This window comes from Dermacentor andersoni, unplaced genomic scaffold, assembly GCF_023375885.2.
Source record: "Dermacentor andersoni unplaced genomic scaffold, qqDerAnde1_hic_scaffold ctg00000735.1, whole genome shotgun sequence".
NCBI lineage: Eukaryota > Metazoa > Arthropoda > Arachnida > Ixodida > Ixodidae > Dermacentor > Dermacentor andersoni.
Window position 1 is genome coordinate 21,947 of NW_027315413.1, and position 8,664 is coordinate 30,610.

The 8,664-nt window shown below is 56.0% G+C and overlaps 2 non-coding genes across 2 annotated transcripts; one reads left to right on the forward strand and one right to left on the reverse strand.

The window, feature by feature from the left end:
- Positions 1–957: 957 nt before the first annotated feature.
- Positions 958–1,149, reverse strand: LOC140214906 (U2 spliceosomal RNA). Its single transcript, XR_011891832.1, has one exon. It is a non-coding gene; the product is annotated as a U2 spliceosomal RNA (small nuclear RNA).
- Positions 1,150–5,988: 4,839 nt separating this feature from the next.
- Positions 5,989–7,805, forward strand: LOC140214909 (small subunit ribosomal RNA). The gene has a single exon (XR_011891835.1). It is a non-coding gene; the product is annotated as a small subunit ribosomal RNA (ribosomal RNA).
- The last annotated feature ends 859 nt before the right edge of the window (positions 7,806–8,664 follow it).

Below are 8,664 nucleotides of genomic sequence, written 5' to 3' on the forward strand. Positions count from 1 at the left end.
GATTGGGGTGTGCGAGAACAAACGCTCGTTAATGACACCAAAGTTTAAACCAGGAAAAACAAATGGGCATGCGCAGGGCATGCAATCTGGGGGGAAGATAACCGGTGGCCATTAAGGGTTACAGACTGAATTCCGAGAGGAGGGAAGCGTAGCAGGGGGTGGCAGAAAGGTAGGAGGGCAGATTAGATTAGGGACTACATGGCGACAATCGGCACCTGACCGGGGTACTTGGAGGATCATGGGAGATGCCTTTGCCCTGCAGTGGGCGTAGCCAGGATGATGATGATGATGATGTTCATGATGAAAAGGTAGCAACAGGTCTTCGTAACATACAGGTTAGAAAGATGAGGCACCTTTTAACCCTTGAATATATTTCGCCACATTCGGGCATACGACAAGTTTGTTTTCGAGGCGCTCGGTCCCACTGCTGCGAAAATGTGTACACAAAGGCTGCACAGTAGTTGCCAGAAATCGGGCACTCTATTTTTCTTTCATAGGGAATCTTTCTTCCACTTGGGCAGCGGATTTCGGCGGCAGGGCGAGCTTGCGTGGGCGCGGTGGTTTACGGATCCAAGCGATAGTGAACTCCAAAATCCAGTGTTGGCTTTGAGTGGGATTCATATTGATTGCGAACCCCACGGCTAATCCTACCCCCCATCCCCCCAAGTGGCTCTTTACAGGAGACAATCATTCAGAGACATCGGACAAATAGGAATTCTGGTTCTTTCTTTTGCTTTCATTAATTTTTCTCGAAGCCCATAACTAGAAATTTGCTGGAGCGGCTGTCCCATTTGCGACGCAACAAGTGCGACGCTACACACAGATGGAGTGGCAGTTTAATTACTCTCGTGGTCCGCGAACCGGCATCGTTGCGTGTAGTATAGGAATGGTGCGTGTCAAGTCAGTGCTCGCGTTGAGCTTGTGCTCTTCATTTTGATTGAATGAAGTCTCACCTAAGTGAGCGGGGCCGATCCCGGAGGTAGTGCAATACCGGGCCGACCTGCGGCGGAGGTGAAGCAGGCTTCAAGCACTCCGCCAACTTCCAAAAATAGGTTTAATATCGTGGGTCCATATAGAACCCGTATCAGATATTAAGCTGATAAGAACAGATACTACACTTTGATCTTAGCCAAAAGGCCGAGAAGCGATGTCCTTCACTTCACTTCATTGTACTACTGCCTTGTGGGCGCCCTGCCGACATGGGTAACCTCAGCAACAGCGTGGGCAATATTATAAAATTCAGCCTGTGTACAGACTCAACGCTCCCTATCTCACGGATGAATTCGCAACGCCTCAGTCTTTCGCTGTTAACGAAACGCTGTCGCGTAGAAACGAGACCCGAGTGCAAGCTTGCTTGTAACGCGAAACCAACCAAGGCAACCTCGTAGAAAACGGAACAGGCGAGCGGAAAAAAAACGCGCCAGGGGAATGCTTACTTCCGTCTGAATGCGACCGCTCAAGGTGACCTTCCTTGAGGGCTTCGTTTCAAGCCCGTGTGCAATTGTAATATACTACGCGCATTTCCTTCATTTCTTTTTATTTACCGCAAGGCCCACTGAAAATTTTGATACGGCACAGGCCGGGACGGATCGCAACGTGTCGAATCGACCGGTAGAATTAGGTAGCATGCCCCATGTACGAAGACGAGCAACATAGAAGTGAATGACAAAATAAATATAGAAAACGCTGCACACTCCTTCCAACCGGAAACATAGAGGGGAGAAAGATCGCCATCTGAAACACAGGCATTGTAAAAAAAAGAAAAAAAAAAGTGCTACCTCATCATCTTTACCATTACCGTGTGTGTGTATGTATATATGCATGTGTGTGTGTGTGTGTTTGTGTATTTATATATATATATATATATATATATATATATATATATATATATATATATATATATATATATACGCACACATGCTAGCATAGCTTAAACGCAGCTGGAAAGCTCAGCCTTGCACAAGAACCACCCCCTGTCGCAAACCCCTTTGAAACATTCAAATGCCAAACACGAGTAGAGCGAGGTCGTTCGAACCTGGCGCCAAAACGCATTGGCGCCATCTGTGTACGGAACTAGGAAAACCTGCGGACTTTGCAATACAGAAAGAAAGGTAGATGGCGTGAGCTAACGCTCCATTGCATACTAAGAACGAGAGTTAGTGAATAATGGCAGAAACGTCTTGGGAAGAGAAAAAAAAAAAAAACACGCAAAAGTTGTTGGCTTGTGCAAGCACTCTATGTTACAGCGATTAAAGAGCATAGCATCTTCTACAACAGCAGCTACAAAAAGAAGAAGAACGTGAGAGAGGGAGAGAGACAGGCGTGTTTCTTTGGAATGCAGAGCATGCAGCACATACTATAAAGTGCCAAAGAGACGGGGAAAGCAGATGGCGCGAAGGTGTATGTCCTCAAAGCTTGAAAGCAATTTCTAAATTACATGTACCGAAGTCCACCTACTCTCATCAGGTTGCTCCCGCCTCCAGTTGCGTTTAAAGTGAAATTACAGTCGCCTCAAAGGCAGACAGAGAGAGAGTGAAAATAGGTACACTTGCTTCGCGCAGCTGCAGCCGTTCAAATTTTACAGCAAGAGCACTCCCGAAGCAACAAAGTCCGCTGCCGCCTGGGCGCAATGCGCTCGCTTCAGTAAATTGCCGTGCTGGCCTCGGCAACCAAGAGGTGTAGTGCGGCAGACTGCTGCATTGTAGCACACCGCAAACCGTGCAGACGTAAGCGATCGCCTCGACATCGCTGCGAGCGCTCGAAGAGACAAAGTCCGAAACCACGTGTGCCGGGGCGGTGCGAGCGCGACGCCTTTGACGCAACTTTTGCGTACAAGCCGCCGCACCGCCACGACGGAATCGCTGGCATCCCGCACGCAGCTGCATTGTGTCACGCCGGCAATCGTTGAAACACCACGCAGTCGTCGGCGTCGGCCCCGACATGGTTGCGAGCGCTGGAAGAGACAAAGTCCGAAACCGCGTGTGCCGGGGCGGCGCGAGCGCGACGCCTTTGACGCAACTTTTGCGTACAAGCCGCCGCACGGACACGACGGAGCCGGTGTCACCCTGCAGAGGGCTGCACTATAGCACGCCGGGAACCGGCAAAGAACCGCGCAGACGTCGTCGTTGGCCGCGGCGTTGCCGCGAGCACGCGAAGAGACAAAGTCCGAAAGGACGTCAGCCGGGGCGTCGAGCACGCCGCCCGCACTGTTCGCACGCGTGCTCGGAAATGGCGAAGGGGCCGCGCTAGCGTGCCTTGAATCGGTGAGCGGCGGTACCAGCGGCGATCGCCAGAGCTCGAATCCGCCCTGCAAAAGCCAAATATTGGCGCTCGGCTCGGCGCAGTACGCCGCCGCGTCGCACGAGTACGGCCCCATGGAGGTCTGGGCACTTATCGCTGCTACTGTAAGGGGCCGTACGGCCCCGGCCGACATTGTACCGTAGTGCGATTTTCGGCTTGCGCGTGCTCGTGGCGTAGTCCGCGCACCGTTCCGACGTCGACAATCGTGCCCACGACTACGCGAGCGCTGGAAGAGACAAAGTCCGAAACCGCGTGTGCCGGGGCGGCGCGAGCGCGACGCCTTTGACGCAACTTTTGCGTACAAGCCGCCGCACGGACACGACGGAGCCGGTGTCGCCCTGCAGAGGGCTGCACTATAGCACGCCGGGAACCGGCAAAGAACCGCGCAGACGTCGTCGTTGGCCGCGGCGTTGCCGCGAGCACGCGAAGAGACAAAGTCCGAAACGACGTCAGCCGGGGCGTCGAGCACGCCGCCCGCACTGTTCGCACGCGTGCTCGGAAATGGCGAAGGGGCCGCGCTAGCGTGCCTTGAATCGGTGAGCGGCGGTACCGCGGCGATAGCCAGAGCTCGAATCCGCCCTGCAAAAGCCAAATATTGGCGCTCGGCTCGGCGCAGTACGCCGCCGCGTCGCACGAGTACGGCCCCATGGAGGTCTGGGCACTTATCGCTGCTACTGTAAGGGGCCGTACGGCCCCGGCCGACATTGTACCGTAGTGCGATTTTCGTCTTGCGCGTGCTCGTGGCGGTGTCCGCGCACCGTTCCGACGTCGACAATCGTGCCCACGACTACGCGAGCGCTGGAAGAGACAAAGTCCGAAACCGCGTGTGCCGGGGCGGCGCGAGCGCGACGCCTTTGACACAACTTTTGCGTACAAGCCGCCGCACGGACACGACGGAATCGCTGGCATCCCGCACGCAGCTGCATTGTGTCACGCCGGCAATCGTTGAAACACCACGCAGTCGTCGGCGTCGGCCCCGACATGGTTGCGAGCGCTGGAAGAGACAAAGTCCGAAACCGCGTGTGCCGGGGCGGCGCGAGCGCGACGCCTTTGACGCAACTTTTGCGTACAAGCCGCCGCACGGACACGACGGAGCCGGTGTCGCCCTGCAGAGGGCTGCACTATAGCACGCCGGGAACCGGCAAAGAACCGCGCAGACGTCGTCGTTGGCCGCGGCGTTGCCGCGAGCACGCGAAGAGACAAAGTCCGAAACGACGTCAGCCGGGGCGTCGAGCACGCCGCCCGCACTGTTCGCACGCGTGCTCGGAAATGGCGAAGGGGCCGCGCTAGCGTGCCTTGAATCGGTGAGCGGCGGTACCGCGGCGATCGCCAGAGCTCGAATCCGCCCTGCAAAAGCCAAATATTGGCGCTCGGCTCGGCGCAGTACGCCGCCGCGTCGCACGAGTACGGCCCCATGGAGGTCTGGGCACTTATCGCTGCTACTGTAAGGGGCCGTACGGCCCCGGCCGACATTGTACCGTAGTGCGATTTTCGTCTTGCGCGTGCTCGTGGCGGTGTCCGCGCACCGTTGCGACGTCGACAATCGTGCCCACGACTACGCGAGCGCTGGAAGAGACAAAGTCCGAAACCGCGTGTGCCGGGGCGGCGCGAGCGCGACGCCTTTGACGCAACTTTTGCGTACAAGCCGCCGCACGGCCACGACGGAGCCGGTGTCACCCTGCAGAGGGCTGCACTGTAGCACGCCGGGAACCGGCAAAGAACCGCGCAGACGTCGTCGTTGGCCGCGGCGTTGCCGCGAGCACGCGAAGAGACAAAGTCCGAAACGACGTCAGCCGGGGCGTCGAGCACGCCGCCCGCACTGTTCGCACTCGTGCTCGGAAATGGCGAAGGGGCCGTGCTAGCGTGCCTCGAATCGATCGGCCGGGGGCCCCGTAGGGCGACAGACAGGCAATTGTGCAGGAAACCGTACTGGCCATTGGCGAGAAATTGCCGTTCGCGCATTCGGTGGACGCGCTGCGCTTTCACGACTTCGGCATTGTGCTGCCGACGTAAGCTTTCAATCTTGCTCGCGGCGTTACGAGGCGGCACGATTTTCGCCAAACGCTCGTCGAAAGTGGCACGAGTACGGCCCCATGGAGGTCTGGGTACTTATCGCTGCTATTATATGGGGGTCCCAGAGAGCAGTCGCCCCCAAAGCGACCTGGGTGTTTGATATGCGGCGGGCTTCGTGCCCGTCAAGCGTGTCCCCGGTATCGCTCCCGTGGATCCCACAGCTGACGTCTGCAGCCTCATCCGCTTGATGCGTTAGGGGCTGGTTGTCGGACGACGCTTTTTCCACGATATCGAAGTGTGTTCCGCATCGTCCTCGGACGAATCAAATACGAAAGCGCCGAAGGCGCGGGCGTGACCCGTCGCCTAGCGGCTTTGCCGTCTCGGCTACGTTGCAAGTGTCGGTCGGTCCACCAGTGCTGCGGGCTCGAGAGAAACCGCAAGCCGCGATCGAGTCGACACAACCGGTCTATCGAGAATGTTGCGTGCTTCTTGCCGCGTGGCGATACCCGGCCCTGCGGGGAGGGCGCCGTTGCGAGCTCGAACGCCGTCGTCTCGGACTGTGCAAAGTGCTACCCTTTGCGAGAACGAAGCGTGTTGGGGCGCCTGAAGGTGGCCTCGGCATCGCAAAAAACGGCGTCCGGCCTGCTTGAAAGGCTGGACGCGCAGTTGAACGATTACCTGGTTGATCCTGCCAGTAATCATATGCTTGTCTCAAAGATTAAGCCATGCATGTCTAAGTACATGCCGAAATAAGGCGAAACCGCGAATGGCTCATTAAATCAGTTATGGTTCCTTAGATCGTTTCTTCCTACTTGGATAACTGTGGCAATTCTAGAGCTAATACATGCAGTGAGCCTGAAGCCCTTTGGGCGACGGGTGCTTTTATTAGACCAAGATCGATCGGGTTTCGGCCCGTATTGTGTGGTGACTCTGGATAACTTTGTGCTGATCGCATGGCCACGAGCCGGCGACGTTTCTTTCAAGTGTCTGCCTTATCAACTTTCGATGGTAGGTTACTTGCTTACCATGGTTGTTACGGGTAACAGGAGAATCAGGGTTCGATTCCGGAGAGGGAGCCTGAGAAACGGCTACCACATCCAAGGAAGGCAGCAGGCGCGCAAATTACCCACTCCCGGCACGGGGAGGTAGTGACGAAAAATAACAATACGGGACTCTTTTGAGGCCCCGTAATTGAAATGAGTACACTCTAAATCCTTTAACGAGGATCAATTGGAGGGCAAGTCTGGTGCCAGCAGCCGCGGTAATTCCAGCTCCAATAGCGTATACTAAAGCTGCTGCGGTTAAAAAGCTCGTAGTTGGATCTCAGTTCCAGACGAGTAGTGCATCTACCCGATGCGACGGCTCGGACTGAACATCATGCCGGTCCTTTCTTGGTGCACTTCATTGTGTGCCTCGAGAAGGCCGGTGCTTTTACTTTGAAAAAATTAGAGTGCTCAACGCAGGCGAGTCGCCTGAATAAACTTGCATGGAATAATAGAACAAGACCTCGTTTCTGTTCTGTTGGTTTTTGGAATACGAGGTAATGATTAAGAGGGACAGACGGGGGCATTCGTATTGCGGCGCTAGAGGTGAAATTCTTGGACCGTCGCAAGACGAACTACTGCGAAAGCATTTGCCAAGAATGTTTTCTTTGATCAAGAACGAAAGTCAGAGGTTCGAAGGCGATCAGATACCGCCCTAGTTCTGACCATAAACGATGCCAACCAGCCGATCCGCCTGAGTTACTCAAATGACTCGGCGGGCAGCTTCCGGGAAACCAAAGTGTTTGGGTTCCGGGGGAAGTATGGTTGCAAAGCTGAAACTTAAAGGAATTGACGGAAGGGCACCACCAGGAGTGGAGCCTGCGGCTTAATTTGACTCAACACGGGAAAACTTACCCGGCCCGGACACTGGGAGGATTGACAGATTGAGAGCTCTTTCTTGATTCGGTGGATGGTGGTGCATGGCCGTTCTTAGTTGGTGGAGCGATTTGTCTGGTTAATTCCGATAACGAACGAGACTCTAGCCTATTAAATAGGTGCGGGGTTCCCAGCACCTTACAACCTTCTTAGAGGGACAAGCGGCTCCTAGCCGCACGAAACAGAGCAATAACAGGTCTGTGATGCCCTTAGATGTCCGGGGCCGCACGCGCGCTACACTGAAGGAAGCAGCGTGTCTTTATCCCTGTCTGAAAAGACTGGGTAACCCGTGGAACTTCTTTCGTGATTGGGATAGGGGCTTGCAATTGTTCCCCTTGAACGAGGAATTCCCAGTAAGCGCGAGTCATAAGCTCGCGTTGATTACGTCCCTGCCCTTTGTACACACCGCCCGTCGCTACTACCGATTGAATGATTTAGTGAGGTCTTCGGACCGATGTCCGGCGCGGCCTTTCGGTTGCGCCGGTCTGTTGGAAAGATGACCAAACTTGATCATTTAGAGGAAGTAAAAGTCGTAACAAGGTTTCCGTAGGTGAACCTGCGGAAGGATCATTACCGGATTGTGAAGGGTGGCGAGCGCCATTGTTTCTACCCCGTGTGGGTGAAGCAGCTCGCTGCGCCCGACGCTTTCCGCCGCTGGCCCCGCTTGGACGCGGGGACGGCTATACCCGAACATGCCGGGGACTGCCTGAATTTTGAGGGGCGCCCCGTGCCAAATTTGTTGCGCCCAGTGGACGCCGGCTGCAACCTTGGACGGTTGGCTTGGCCGCGCCCGCGGGTAGAAACGGCGTAACGCACACTGGGTGGGCTTTCTGTCCGCTTTGGCGCTCTTGCGCGGAATGGGAGTAAGACGACCCGACCTGCTGCTTTGCCCAGTACGAGGGGAACGGCGAAGCGTGCGGTCGGTCAAGGAACTGACGGTCGAGAGCTAATGCCGCTGCCGCTTAGTACACACACGGAACCGTGGTGCGAGCGCTCTCCCCGTCCTCCGCGGCAAACGCTGCCGAGTCTGAAAAGTCTGGCGGCTGCCGGTCGCTTCCTGCGGCGAGTATGGAGTAACGACCCGACTTTGTTGCCGCCCAAGTACTAAAGGAACGGTGTGGCGCTCGGTCGGTCATGGAACTGTCGGTATGAGGGTGCGGCTGCCAAGTACGGAAGGAACCGTGGCCTAAAGTGCTCTCCCGTCCTCCGCGGCAAATGCCACCGAGTCCGAAAGGGCCGGAGGCTGCCGGTCGGCTCCTGCTCGTGACGCGCGAGGTGTCGAGATCGCGGTTTAATGCGACGACGTCTGCAGGCTATTCGCCCGCCGCCGAGGGAAAGGCGGCGTTGCTGCGAAGTACCGAAGGAAACGCGGCTTTGCTACGTCGGAAGCGTTCTGCGGTTAGCGGACTTGTGCGATCTGTCTCGCGTGTGT